Here is a 14827-nt window from a genome sequence, read left to right as displayed (position 1 = left end):
CCTCCACACTACCTTCCATAACGGCTGCACCAGTCTGCATTCCCACCAACAGTGTATGAGGGTTCCTTTTTCTCCACAGCCTCTCCAACATTTGTTACTATTTGTCTTGTTGATGATAGCCATTCTGACTGGGGTGAGGTGATATCTCATTGTGGTTTTGATTTGCATTTCTCTGATGATTAGTGATGTTGAGCATTTTTTCATATGTCTATTTGCCATTTGTATGTCCTCTTTGGAGAAATGTCTCTTCAAGTCCTCTGCCCATTTTTCAATTGGGTTGTTTGTTTTTTTGTTGTTGAGTTGCATGAGTTCCTTGTATATTCTGGATACTAGCCCCTTATCGGAGGCACTGTTTGCAAAAATCTTCTCCCATTCAGTTGGTGGCCTCTTTATTTTGTCAATGGTTTCTTTTGCTGTGCAGAAGCTTTTAAGTTTCATATAGTCCCATTCGTTTATTTTAGCTTTTACTTCCATTGCCTTTGGAGTCAAGTTCATAAAATGCTCTTTGAACCCAAGGTCCATAAGTTTAGTACCTATGTTTTCTTCTATGCAGTTTATTGTGTCAGGTCTTATGCTTAAGTCTTTGATCCATTTTGAATTAACTTTGGTACATGGTGACAAATAGCAGTCCAGTTTCATTCTTTTGCATGAACTATCCAATTCTCCCAGCACCATTTATTGAAGAGGTTGTCTTTGCTCCATTGTATGTTTTTAGCTTCTTTGTCAAAAATTATCTGTCTATATTTATGTGGTTTTATTTCTGGGTTCTCAATTCTATTCCATTGGTCTATGTGTCTGTTTTTCTGCCAATACCATGCTGTTTTGATTATTGTAGCCCTGTAGTACAAGCCAAAGTCAGGAAGTGTGATACCTCCATTATTGTTCTTTTTCTTAAGATTGCTTTGGCTATTCGGGGTCTTTTGTGGTTCCAAACAAATCTGATGATTTTTGTTCTATTTCTTTAAAATATGCCATTGGGATTTTGATGGGGATTGCATTGAATCTGTATATTGCTTTGGGTAATATGGCCATTTTAACTATGTTGATTCTTCCAATCCATGAGCACGGAATGTCTTTCCATTTCTTTGTGTCTTCTTCAATTTCTTTCAAAAATGTCTTATAGTTTTCAGCATATAGGTCTTTCACATCCTTGGTTAAGTTTATTCCTAGGTATTTTATTCTTTTTGCTGCAATTGCAAAAGGAATTGTTTTTTGTATTTCTTTTTCTGAGATTTCATTGTTAGTATATAGGAAGGCAATGGACTTTTGTGCGTTGATTTTGTAGCCAGCAACTTTACTGTATTCGTTGATTGTTTCTAGTAGCTTTTTGGTGGAGTCTTTAGGGTTTTCTATATATAGCATCATGTCATCTGCAAAGAGTGATAATTTAACTTCTTCATTCCCAATTTGGATGCCTTTTATTTCTTTCTCTTGCCTGATTGCTCTGGCAAGGACTTCCAACACTATGTTGAAAAGCAGAGGTGATAGGGGACATCCCTGTCGTGTTCCTGAGCGTAGAGCAAAGGGCTTCAGTTTTTCTCCATTAATTATGAGATTAGCAGAGGGCTTGTCATATATGGCCTTTATTATGTTAAGGTATTTTCCTTCTATACCCATTTTATTAAGTGTTTTAATCATAAATGGATGTTGTATCTTGTCAAATGCTTTTTCTGCATCAATTGATATAATCATATGATTTTTGTCCTTTATTTTGTTTATGTGATGTATCACATTGATGGATTTTCGTATGTTGAACCATCCTTGTGCCCCGGGGATGAACCCCACTTGGTCGTGATGAATAATCTTTTTAATGCATTGTTTATTCGATTTGCTAGAATTCTACTTAGGATTTTTGCATCTGTATTCATCAGAGATATTGGTCTGTAGTTCTCTTTTTTGTGCTGTCCTTACCAGATTTTGGTATCAGGATAATATTTTCCTCATAAAATGAGTTAGGGAGTACTGTCTCTTCTTCAATTTTTTGGAAGAGTTTGTGCAGGATTGGTATTAGATCCTCTTTGAAGGTTTGGTAGAATTCACTAGTGAAGCCATCTGTTCCCGGACTTTTGCTTTTGGGAAGGTTTTGGATGACTGATTCAATTTCGTTACTGGTGATCGGTCTGTTTAGATTTTCCAGTTCTTCATGGTTCAGCCTTGGGAGGCTATATGTTTCTAAGAACTTGTCCATTTCTTCTAGGTTGTTGAATTTGGTGGCATATAGTCCTTCATAGTATTCTTGGATGATCCTTTGTATTTCTGTGGTGTCCGTGATAACTTCCCCTTTTACGTTTCTGATTTTGTTAATTAGTGTCTTCTCTCTTTTTATCTTAATGAATCTAGCCATGGGTATGTCAATTTTGTTAATCTTTTCAAAGAACCAGCTCTTTGTCACATTAATTTTTTCTATTGTCTCTTTGTTCTCTATTTTATTTAGTTCTGCTCTGATTTTTTCTATTTCCTTTCTTCTGCTGACATTGGGTTTCACTTGTTCTTCTTTTTCTAGTGATATGTGGTATATAAACCAAAAACAGTAAAAGATCAAGACAAACAAATGAGAAACAAAACTCATAGACACAGACAATAGTTTAGATGTTACCAGAGGGTAAGGGGGTGGGGGGTGGGAGATCAGGGTAAGGTGGATCAAATATATGGTGATGGAAGGAGAACTGACTCTGGGTGGTGAACACAAAATGGGATTTATAGATGATGTAATACAGAATTGTACACCTGAAATCTATGTAATTTTACTAACAATTGTCACCCCAATAAATTAAATTAAAAAAAAGCAAAATGGGCAGAGGACCTGAAGAGACATTTCTCCAAAGGGGACATACAAATGGCAAATAGACATATGAAAAAATGGTCAACATCACTAATTATCAGAGAAATGCAAATAAAACCCACAAGGAGATATCACCTCACCCCAGTTCGAATGGCTCTCATCAGCAAGACAAATAGTAACAAGTGTTGGAGAGGCTGTGGAGGGAAAGGAACCCTCATACACTGTTGGTGGGAATGTAGACTTGTGCAGCCACTATGGAAGGCAGTGTGGATGTTCCTCAAAAAATTACCAGTATTCTTCCCATACGACCCAGCAATCCCTCTCCTGAGTATCTACCAAAAAAATCTGAAAATATTTATCCATAAAGACATGTGTGCTCCCATGTTCATTGCAGCTTTATTTATGGTGGCCAAGACATGGAAACAACCAAAATGTCCTTCTATGGATGAATGAATAAAGAAGTTTTGGTATATCTACACAATGGAATACTATTCAGCTGTAAGAAACGATGAAATTGGATCATTTGTGACCACATGGGTGGATCTTGAGATTATAATGCTAAACGAAATTAGTCAGAGAGAAAAAGCAGAGAACAATATGATTTCACTGATATGTGGTATATGAACCAAAACCAACAAAAGAAGAATAAAAAGAAATGAGAAACAAAAATTCATAGACACAGACAATAGTTTAGTGGTTACCAGAGGGTAAGCGGGGGGGAGATGAGGGTAAGGGGGATCAAATGTATGGTGATGGAAGGAGAACTGCCTGGGTGGTGAACACACAATGGTATTTATAGATGATGTAATACAGAATTGTACACCTGAAATCTATGTAAGTTTGCTAACAATTGTCACCCCGATAAACTTTAATTTAAAAAAATCTAATTAGGCACTATTAACAACTCATATGTCTTTAAATAAAATGATGAGAAGAAATCCAGGCTTTAGAACAATTCAGGAAGAGCTCGTATTGTATCATTTTGCTGTTCTCTTGTGAGAACTATTCAAACTATATTAAAGATAGCTACATACACAATAAAAAAAAAGATTTTGTATACTAAAATGCAAGTGGCAAAAATGAATAGTGTAGCCCTTAGTAATAACCCCCAAAAGTACCCATAAAACCCTCAGTAGTTACTCTAAAAATGCCCATAGAACTATTGATATCCCAAGAGCAAGATAATAACTCTAAAATATGGGGAATTCCATTCATAGCTTTTAAATGACCAATAATAAATCTTATTCTTAGATTAGGCTTTGAGGCAGGTTTGGGGGAGGGATACAAGACATTGAACATGGCTGTCCCAGGTGATTGAATATAAGCCTCTTCTAGTGGCTTTTCTGTCTTTGTCGAACCTGTCTTATTTTCTTGTTCTTTACAGCATGTCTTCTTTAGTTCTCCAATTGAACAGGATTCTAGTTGGTTAATTCTCAATCTTCTACCATGTTTTCTATGCTTAGAAAGTAGATCCTATAATTTAAGCAAACTTTAAAGAAATTTACTTTGTCCCTAACTTCAAAAAATAAGCCTCCAAAAAAAAATAATAATTAAAAAAAAAAAATAAGCCTCCCACTTGCTTGAATCACTGGTCAAGGAGAGACCACATGCCTAGAACCATTACTGTAATCCTATAGTTCTCCTTCCAGCAGCACAACCCTCCTGATGAGAAGCAAACTGAGTCTTCTGGAAACTCTTGGCTCTTAGAGGTATCTTTTTTGTTACTGACACTGAGCTGTCATCAAAAAAGGTGACTGCATTCCTTGACAATCTTCCACCAGTGATGGGAACATTATGACAGGTACATGCCCTCTAGCTTATGTGGAAGCAGAGAAGGTGCCACACCATTTTTAGTGCATCTCCTTTCCAGACTCTACTACATTTGTAAGCTACCAAATTTGAGAAAAGAGTTATATCTATGAAGTGTTAGAGGAATGTCTGTAGCTCTGGAACTGTCTCCAAAAGGAGGGTTACAAGGATGAAATGGGGAAAGTCCTAGACTAACCTCAAAGATCTTGTTGCCAAATCTACTTTACCCATGATCCAAGAACCCACACAATGACATATTCACTTGGAGATCTCTCTAGACTATGTATGGAATAAGGTTACCCATGGTATGAAACATCAAACATCAAATTATATTGTAGGTTCTCACCAGAACTCTTGTCATGTTTGTCTGAGATGTCATCAAATGTATTGATTGAAAGGAGGTAGTGAAAACTAAGCCAGATGGGACCCTTTCATATGACAACCTCTCTTCTTCCCACACAAATTTTTAGGTACTAGATTCACAAAGACCCAGAAATTTTACTCTTCTCTAGGTAAGAGCTAAAGTGTTCTAAAGGATCACAGATGCAATCTGAAGTCAAGCCTGGGATCACATCAAGCCCAGGAGCTTTGTACATGGGCAATATCTGAGTGTAATTGTGCATAGCTTGTGTTTACAGCATAGCATCATGCTCTGTTACTTAATAGAGTAATTTTTCAGCAAGTGGCATTATTTGCAATATTTGGTTCATTTTTGATGATTCCTTATTTCACTGGAGTGAATAGTAATATAATTCAAGATTGAGATATAGTGAAGCAAGACTGGAAAGGACAATGTTGTGTGGTCTTGTTTTTTTGGATTTAAAAGCAACATATATATCATGCATTATTCTCTGTAGTATGAGTTGAAAAGTATCTAAGAAGCTCAGAAAAATCCTTTTTCCAAAATCTTTTGCAGACATTCCTACAAAAATACTATGAGTTTCTATTTTGGGTTGACTCAAAAGACAGAGTTGCAACTTCTAGCTAAAATAAATAGGCAAGTAAATAAGGAGTCTCCTCTGGTGAATGCAAACTTTTTATACCTTTCCAGCACAGTATTAGTAACACCCAGCAGTATTTCAGAAGGAGGAACAAGCATTCGCATTTTATCTCTATTTACAATATTTTGACATGAGTAATAGCCCTACTTCCTGTTTGATTGTTAAATAGCATAACTTTCTTATTTTAGACTAAAATAGTTCTGCAGATGTCTTTACCAAATATGAGTTGAAGCATATCATTCACTTGTGCAAAAATTATTCAAGTGTCCACATTCTGGTGGCCTAAAAATCTGACATTCAAAGTTCTATTTTCTCTTTTTAGCCTGATCTCTTATTATATTGTTCCAAATGCTCTAAACATCATGATGCCAGGCTTTACTTGAATACATCATGTACCTTGATGTCTCTGTCTTTTAATTTAGCCTGAATGTTTTTATGTTCCACTACCCCATCTCTACCTTCCCACTTTGGCAGGAAAATTCTTTATAGAAAAGAGTATTTTGATTATCTAATATCCTCCTCTGAGTCTTCCTTGATTCAGTCAAATTGGAATTACCTCTTTCCTTTGACTTTCCACAGCATATTGCTTGTATCTCTATTATAGCCTGATGTGTTTCATCCTGTCTGATGGCATAGTTAGTTGTCTATATTTTCACTAGGTTGTAAGCTCTTTGAGAGTGTGGACTTTGTCCTAATAATCTGTGCATCTCTCACAACATTTATAATAGAACTGTACTAAACAATTGTCCATTAGCTGATGGTTAGGAAATATCTCTTAAATGAATAATACAAATGCCCCTGCATGTTTGCAGAACCATTTTTTCTTTCAGTTATAAAGTTCTGTGTAATTTTTGTAGCATGCCATTTAAAGGCTCTTCATGTTGTAAAACCTACTCACATTTAATAATTCCTAGCTATTATTTTAATTATTGATATTGGCCACTGCAAAGCATTTGGAGATCACAAAGGACACTTTTTAAAGAACTTTCCTTTTTTCCATTTACTGAGAATTACATCTAATTGTTTTTCTTTATAGAATTTTTTTCCCAACAGTAAAATTTGCCCTTCCTTATTAGTAATCTGCCAATGAATAAAATAAATGGTCTGTATGCTATCCCACTGAACTAATTAGAATTTCCTCCTTAGTTTCCCCAAAATAATCAAAATGTATTCCCTTAAGTGTTTGGGAATCAAATTGAAGAAACTTCAAAAACAGTTAAAGATAAAACACATCCTTCACAGCAACAGCGGCCCCCAAAAGGTCAATGTCCATTTAACATTTCAAAAATCATCCTACTACAAATTTACCATATTATCTGCAATCTATGATCTAAGGGATAGTATAAGACTCAAAACACATTATTGCTTTTTTAAAAAATCTAAACTCTTGAGAATATACATTTAAGCAGCCACATTGTATTGTGATCAAAAGAAGTACAAATAAACGGAAATCAGGTTAAAAAAGTATCAGCTCCCCAACACACACACACACACACACACACACACACACACACACACAAGAATGGAGTACAATACACTTCTTTGTAGCAACGTGATACTATTTTTACTTTTTCTTTCTTTTTTTTTTTTTTAACCACAGCCTGCTGCCTTCAATGCAGGAAATGACAAGCCCTTCCTCCACCATAGCCAGGGGACTCACCAAGCACCCGAAAGTTTGTTGAACAGGAACTGATCCCAAAACCTGCAATTATAAAAAGATAATATATATTTTTTCTTATTAAACTTACCTTCTGGTTTGCTCACTTTTATTTCTCACATAGGTCAATTGCTTATCTCTTTATGTCATTATCTACTTGGAAAGTTAAGCTGGACATATGACCACCTGTAGGCCTAGGGAATTAATTAGGCCTAGGCTGAATTTACTTCTAATCCCTTTCCCTTAAATGCACCTTGTGAAAGACTAAAGAAACAAGGTGTTTTTAAACCCAAACTGGTGACAAAAAATAAAAGGATTTTTTTCAGTGAATGGTACTATTATTTTATTTATTTATTTTTCAATTATAGTTGATATACAATATTAGTGTCAGGTGAATAGCATAGTAATTATACATTTATGTCCCTTTCGAAGTGATCATCCCGATAATTCTACTACCTATCTGGCACCATATCATTACCACAATATTGACTATATTCCCTAAACTGTACTTTAGATCTCCATTACAATTTTTATAACAAGCAATTTATACATCTTAATCTCTTTACTCTTTTCACTCACTCCCCAAACTCCTCTCCCATCTGGTGCCCATCATTTGTTCTCTCATCGATAAGTGTGTTTCTTTTTGTTTGTTCATTTATTTTGTTTTTTAGATTCCACATATAAGTGAAATTATATGGCATTTGTCTTTATCTGTCTGATTTATTTCACTTAGCATAATACCCTCTAGGTCCATCCACGTTGTCGCAAGTGGTAAGATTTCATTCTTTTTTATAGCCAAGTAATATTCCATTGTGTATACCATATGTACCACGTCTAGATAAAGAATGGCATTATTTGCAATATCTGGTTGGTTTTTTATTGCACTTTATTTCACTGGAATGAAAATTAAATGACTAGCCACTTCTCAAGAGGTTTTTTGTTTGTTTGTTTAATTTCCATTTTCATGAAATATCTTTTTCCATCTCTTTACTTTTTGTCTGTGTGTGTCTTTCAATCTGAAGTGAGTCTCTTGTATGCAGCACATTTAAGGGTTTTGTTTTTTCATGCATACAGCCCTCCTATGTATTTTGATTGAAGCATTTAATCCATTTACTTTGAAAGTAATTGTTGATGGATATGAAGTTATTGCCATTTTATTGTTCATATTTCTGAGATTTTCCCATCTCAAATAAGTCCCTGTAACATTCGTTGTAATACTGGTTTTATGGTGATGAACTCCTTTAGCTTTACCTTGTCTGGGAAGCTTTTTTTTTTTTTTTTTTTAATTTATTGGAGTGACAATTGTTAGTAAAATTACATAGATTTCAGGTGTACAATTCTGTATTACATCATCTATAAATCCCATTGTGTGCTCACCACCCAGAGTCAGTTCTCCTTCCATCACCATATATTTGATACCCCTTACCCTCATCTCCCACCCCCCACCCCCTTACCCTCTGACTTTTTTTTTTTTAAATTAGTTTCTTTATCTCTCCTTCAATTTTAAATGATAGCCTTGCTGAGTAGAGTATTCTTGGTTGTAAGTCCTTGCTTTCCTTTCCTTTTTTAAAAAAAATAAACTTATTGGGATGACAATGGTTAATAAAATTATATAGGTTTCAAGTGCACAGTTTTATAATACATCATCTATATATCACATTGTGTTCACCACCCAAATTCAGTGGTAAAAGTGGAAAAAAGGGATCGACTATATGGTGACGGAGGGAGAACTCATTCTGGGTCCTTGGTTTTTATCACCTTGAATATTTTGTGCCAATCCCTCTGGCCTGCAAAGTTTCTGCTGAAAAATCAGCTGACAATCTTATGGGAACTTCCTTATAAATTACTACTTGCCTTTCTCTTGTTGCTTTTAGGATTCTCTCTTTGTCTTTAACCTTTGCCATTTTAATTATGATGTGTCTTGGTGTGGGACTCTTTGGGTTCATCTTGTTTGGGAGTCTCTGCACTTCCTGGACGTGTATGTTATTTCCTTCACCAGGTTACAAAGTTTTCGGTAATTATTTCTTCAAGTGGGTTCTCAATCCCTTGCTTTCCCTCTTCTCCATGGGTACCCCTATGATGTGAAACTTGTTATGCTTGATGTTGTCCCAGAAATCTCTTAAACTATTCTCATTTTTTTAATTCTTTTTTTTTTTCTTTTTGCTGTTCCAATTGGGTGTTTTCTGTTCCTTGGCTTCCAAATCACTGATTCAATCCTCTTCTTCATCCAGTCTGCTGGTGATTCCTTCTAGTACATTATTCATTTCAGTTACTGCATTCTTCACTTCTCACTGGTTCTTTTCTACGGTTTATACCGTGTTTCTCCAAAAATAAGACCTAGCCAAACCATCAGCTCTAATGCATCTTTTAGAGCAAAAATTAATATAAGGCCCCGTCTTATTTTACTATATAAGACTTGGTCTTATATGATACGCTATAATATAATATGTTATATTAATTTTTGCTCCAAAAGATGCATTAGAGCTGATGGTCCAGCTAGGTCTTATTTTGGGGGAAACAATGTATGTCCTTTTTTATGCTTGCTATCTCTTTGTTGAAGTTCTCACTAAGTTCCTTGAGCATCCTTATAACCATTTTTTAACTCTGTCTCTGGTAGGTTGCTTGCCTCCATTTTGTTTAGATCTTTTTCTGGAGTTTTCTCCTGTTCTCTCATTTGGGATACATTTCTTTGTTTCCTCATTTTGGCTGCCTCTCTGTGTTTGTATGTATTAGGTAGGGTTCTATGTGTTCCAGTCTTGGCCAGGTGGATTTATGTATTAGGTGTTCTGTGTGACCCAGTGGCATAGTCTCCCTGATCACCTGAGCTAGGTGTTCCAGGAGTGTCCCTTGTGTGGGTTGTGTGTGTTCTCCTGTTATAGTTGAGCCTTGAGTGCTATTGGCATGTCAGTAGGTGGTATTGACCCTCAGGCTGATTGGTTGTGGGGTTTGGCCATGTCCACAGCTTATGGGCAACTCTGTGGGAGGCTTACCCCACTGAGTGGGATTTGCCGCATTGGTCTCTGGTGCCTGTTGAGACCACCCTTTGTGTGTGCCACTTGTGGGGCTAACTGGGCAGTGCTTTGCTATGTTCTGAAGCCAACCTCCAAGTATGTTGGTTCTGGGGCTTCTTGGGAGGGGCTCCTATTCAAGCGCAGGTCAACCACTGCTTGAGACTGACTGGGGTCTATCTGGTAGGAGCTACAAAGCAATCCATGGTTGTTTGCTGCCTGTGCTAACCCTGGAATCACATGGGAAAGGCCATGCTGCAAACCAAGGGCAGGTGCTACCAATACCAGTCCTGGGTAACTGCAAAAATTTAGGACACCTGGAGGCCTACTGCCACCTGCTGGCACCCTTAAGGTTCAGCTTCTGATAAATCCTTGTGGAGATGTGAGTTGGGTGAGGCAGGATCTCAAGGAGTCATTAGAGTGGGAAGAGTTGTGGTCTCCAGGTTAATGTAAATTCTGGTTCAGTGCCAGTGCTGAGCCTGGAGTGACTCAGCAAAAGTCTTAGAGTATACCGAGACCAGTGTATGCCTGCCTGGGGCCCCTTGGAGTCTGGTAGGTTTCCAAGAGGAGTGCAATGTGGGAGGGGCTGGCTGCTTGTAGAGAAAGTGCCTCTGGTGGTGCAGGAGTTGGTGGAGCAGGCTCCCAGCTGAGTCAGGAAAGCGGAAAAGTGGAGCTCACCAGGCCAGTCACATTCATATTTGGCCTGTGGGGCTGCGCTCAACCCAGGAAACATGGTGCCTCCCTGCTGGCTATACAGGAGAAAGACCCCTTACTGGGAAAATGCTGGGAAATGCCAACTGTCCTCCAGTCTTCCCCATGAAGCCACACACCTCATTCTGCCCCCATATGTCTCTGAGGCCCCCCAAGTCAAGGTTCTTCCACTGGAGCCCAAGGTGAGTGCTTGCGAGCGAGTGAGTCTGTGTGTGGGACGTTTAAGAGGAAGTCTGGGTTTCCCACACCTTCCAATGGAATCCCCACTGTTTTCCACAGCCAGGCATTGTGGGGACTCCTCTTCCTGGCACCAGTACTCCAGGCTGGGGAGCCTGGTGTAGGGGGCTAGGGTCCCTCACTCCTCCAGGGGAGGTCTTCCCAGGTAAGATATCCCTCCTGAGTCTCAACCACCACAGGGAAGTTTGGGGCCCATTCCACATCTCCGCCCCTCTTACCAGTCTTGGCATGGCTGCTTCTTTATATTTTTAGTTATACGACTTCTGTTTCACTAGACTTGAGATGGTTGTCCAGGTTGATTGTTCTAGAATTTGGTTGTAATTTTAATGTGTTCATGAAAGGACACAGGCACAGTGTTCATCTACTCTGCCATGTTGGAAGAAAAGCTTTAATTTTTTCATTATTAAATATGGTGTTACCTGAGTGTTTGGCATATATGCTCTTTATTATGTTGAGGTACTTTTCTTCTATACCCATTTCATTAAGTGTTTTAATTACAAATGGATGTTGTATCTTGTCAAATGCTTTTTCTGCATCTATTGATATAATCATATGATTTTTATCCTTTATTTTGCTTATATGGTGTGTCACATTGATCAATTTACATATGTTGAGCTATCCTTGTGCCCCTGCAATGAACCCACTGGATTGTGATGTATACTCTTTTTTAATGTATTGTATTCAATTTGCTAATATTTTGTTTAGAATTTTTTTGTCTGTATTCACCAGAGATATTGGTCTGTAGCTCTCTCTCTCTCTCTCTCTCTCTCTCTCTCTCTCTCTCTCTCTCTCTCTCTCTGTGTGTTCTCCTTACCAGGTTTTGGTATCAGGGTAATGTTGGCCTCACAAAATGAGTTAGGAAGTATTGCCTCTTCTTCAATTGATTGGAAGAGCTTGAAGAAGACAGGTGTTAAATCATCTTTGAATATCAGATAGAATTCACTGGTGAAGCCATCGGGTCCTGGACTTTTGCTTTGGGAGATGTTTTGATGATGTTTCAATTTCCTTACCATTGATAGGTCTATTTAGATTGTCTTGTTTTTCATGATTCACTCGAGGAAGGTCATATGTTTCTAAGAACTTGTCCATTACTTCTAGGTTATTTAATTTGGTGGCATACACTCCATAATATTCTTGTATGATCCTTTGTATTTCTGTGGTACCGGTAGTAACTTCTCCTCTTCCATTTATGATTTTGTTTATTTGTGTCTTTTGTCTTTTTTTCTTAGTGAATCTAGCCAGAGGTCTGTCAATTTTATTAAGCTTTTCAAAGAATCAGTGCTTTCTTGCATTATGTTTTTCTATTGTCTTCTTGTTCCGTATTTCATTTAATTCTGCTGTATTTTTTATTATTTCCTTCCTTCTACTGACTTCAAATTTCATTTGTTTTTCTTTTTCTAGTTCTTTAAGATGTAATGTTAGGTTGTTTATTTGGAATTTTTCTTGTTTCTGGAGATAAGCCTGTAAAGATAGAAATTTCCCTCTTAATACTGCTTTTGCAGCATGCCAACAATTTTGCTATGATGTATTTTCATTCCTACTCGTTTCTATGTATCTTTTGATCTCTCCTTTTATTTCTTCTTTGACCTGGTCATTCTTTTTTCTTTTTATTGGGGTGACAATTGATAGTGAAATTACATAGATTTCAGGTGTACAATTCTGTAATACATCATCTATATATCACATTGTGTGTTCAACACCCAGAGACTGTTCTCCTTCCACCGCCATATATTTGATCCCCCTTACCCTCATCTCCCACCCCCCACCCCCCTTACCCACTGGTAACCACTAAACTATTGTCTGTGTCTATGAGTTTTTGTTTCTCCTTTGTTTGTCTTGTTCTTTTGTTGTTTTTGGTTTATATACCACATATCAGTGAAATCATATGGTTCTCTGCTTTTTCTGTCTGACTTATTTTGCTTAGCATTATAATATCAAGATCCATCCATGTTGTCATAAATGTTCCTATTGAAAAGTGGACAGAGGACCTGAAGAGACATTTTTCCAAAGAGGACATACAAACGGCAAATAGACATATGAAAAATGCTCAACATCACTAACCATCAGAGAAATGCAAATAAAAACCACAATGAGATATCAACTCACCCCAATCAGAATGGCTATCATCAACAAGACAAATTCTAACAAGTGTTGGAGAGGCTGTGGAGAAAAAGGAACCCTCATACACTGTTGGTGGGAATGCAGACTGGTGCAGCAGCTATGGAAGGCAGTGTGGAGGTTCCTCAAAAAATTATGAATAGAATTACCATATGACCCAGCAATCCCTCTCCTGGGTATCTACCAAAAAAATCTGAAAACATTTATACATAAAGACATGTGTGCTCCAATGTTCATTGCAGCTTCGTGTACGGTGGCCAAGACATGGAAACAACCAAAATGTCCTTCGATACATGAATAGATAAAGATGTTGTGGTATATATACACAATGGAATACTATTCAGTGGTAAGAAAAGATGATATAGGAACATTTGTGACCTGGTCATTCTTTAGTAGCAATTGTTTTGTTTTGTTTTCCTGCTTTCTTTTTGCAATCAAGCTCCAATTTCTAAGCATTGTGGTTGGAAAATATGTTTGGTTTGATTTCAGTCTTCTTAAATTTGTTGGGGCTAGTTTTGTGTCCCAAATTTGGTTTTAAATAGCCCTGGTATTCCATGACATATACATGTGTTCTTTGCATGCATATATAGTTTCTGCATAATACACAAATGTTTTAAAAATAAGGAGGCATCGTTTGTACTTAGTAACAGCATGGACTATGGAGCCAATCTTCCTGGATTCAAATTCAGGCTCTGCCACTGACTAGCTGTGTGACTTTGAGCAAGCTACTTAAACATTTTTGTATCTCAGTTTCCTCTTCTGCAAAATGAGGTAATAACAGTGCCTACCTCTATGAGTATTTAATAAGTTAATATTTTTAAGTTTCTATAGTAATGATATATAAATATATTAAATAAAAGTAACAAATTCTTAACATTTTAAACAGTGTAAAAAAACTATATGCATACATAAATGCTGTGATTAAAAATTGAATGCCAGCTAATGTCTCCAGGAGGAAATAATTTAAACAAATTACATAGATATCTTTATACACCTATTAATAAAACGTTTTTGTTCTTATTTTGTTTTGCTTCATGTTTGTTTGCTAGTAGTAGTAGTTCACTATTTCTCTTTCTATCAAGCCTGAGGTTGAATCTTGAATAGGGACTTTCCTGGTTATTAATAAATTAAAATGCATTTGAATTTTCTCCAGTTAATTTGAATTTCATATCACAACAGGGATTCAGGCTCAACCAGCACTTTCATTTGTTAATACCTCCAAAAGAGTTATAGTATTTTACTTGAGCCAACAGATAATTGTTTCTGACAATAGAAGTATGTCATTAGTGTAGTCTACTTCACCTACAATTAATCACTAATTTATGAGTGTTACAAGCATAATATGCATCTGATATTTTTCTCCTTCTCTCACGGAGCTCTCCAACTATACTTGTGTTGATTATATCGGGGAAAAGTCCCAAGTGGTCTTGAACAGCAGCTCTTTTTATTTTTATGAGAAAATGCAACTAAAAAGAAATGATGGAGTTGTTTCAATTTGGTTTCC

The 14827-nt window shown here is 36.8% G+C and overlaps 1 protein-coding gene and 1 pseudogene across 13 annotated transcripts in view; one reads left to right on the top strand and one right to left on the bottom strand.

The window, feature by feature from the left end:
- The window catches only part of GPR174 (G protein-coupled receptor 174), a 72119-nt gene that overhangs the window by 39290 nt on the left and 18002 nt on the right, over positions 1 to 14827 (bottom strand). For 8 of the 13 annotated variants that reach the window (XR_002136321.2, XR_012493341.1, XM_074323677.1 and 5 more), the window contains one exon: positions 7253 to 7294. The exons of 3 other annotated variants lie outside the window; for them this stretch is intronic. The gene's annotated coding sequence lies outside the window, so the exon portion shown is untranslated. 2 more of the 13 variants (XM_074323681.1, XM_074323680.1) reach the window with 2 other exon arrangements.
- LOC141569628 (KANTR integral membrane protein-like) lies at positions 12336 to 12621 on the top strand (annotated as a pseudogene).

Source organism: Rhinolophus sinicus, chromosome X, assembly GCF_036562045.2.
Source record: "Rhinolophus sinicus isolate RSC01 chromosome X, ASM3656204v1, whole genome shotgun sequence".
In the NCBI taxonomy this organism is placed as follows: Eukaryota; Metazoa; Chordata; class Mammalia; order Chiroptera; family Rhinolophidae; genus Rhinolophus; species Rhinolophus sinicus.
The sequence above is the reverse complement of the archived record's forward strand: the minus strand, read 5'-3'. Positions and strand labels throughout refer to the sequence as shown.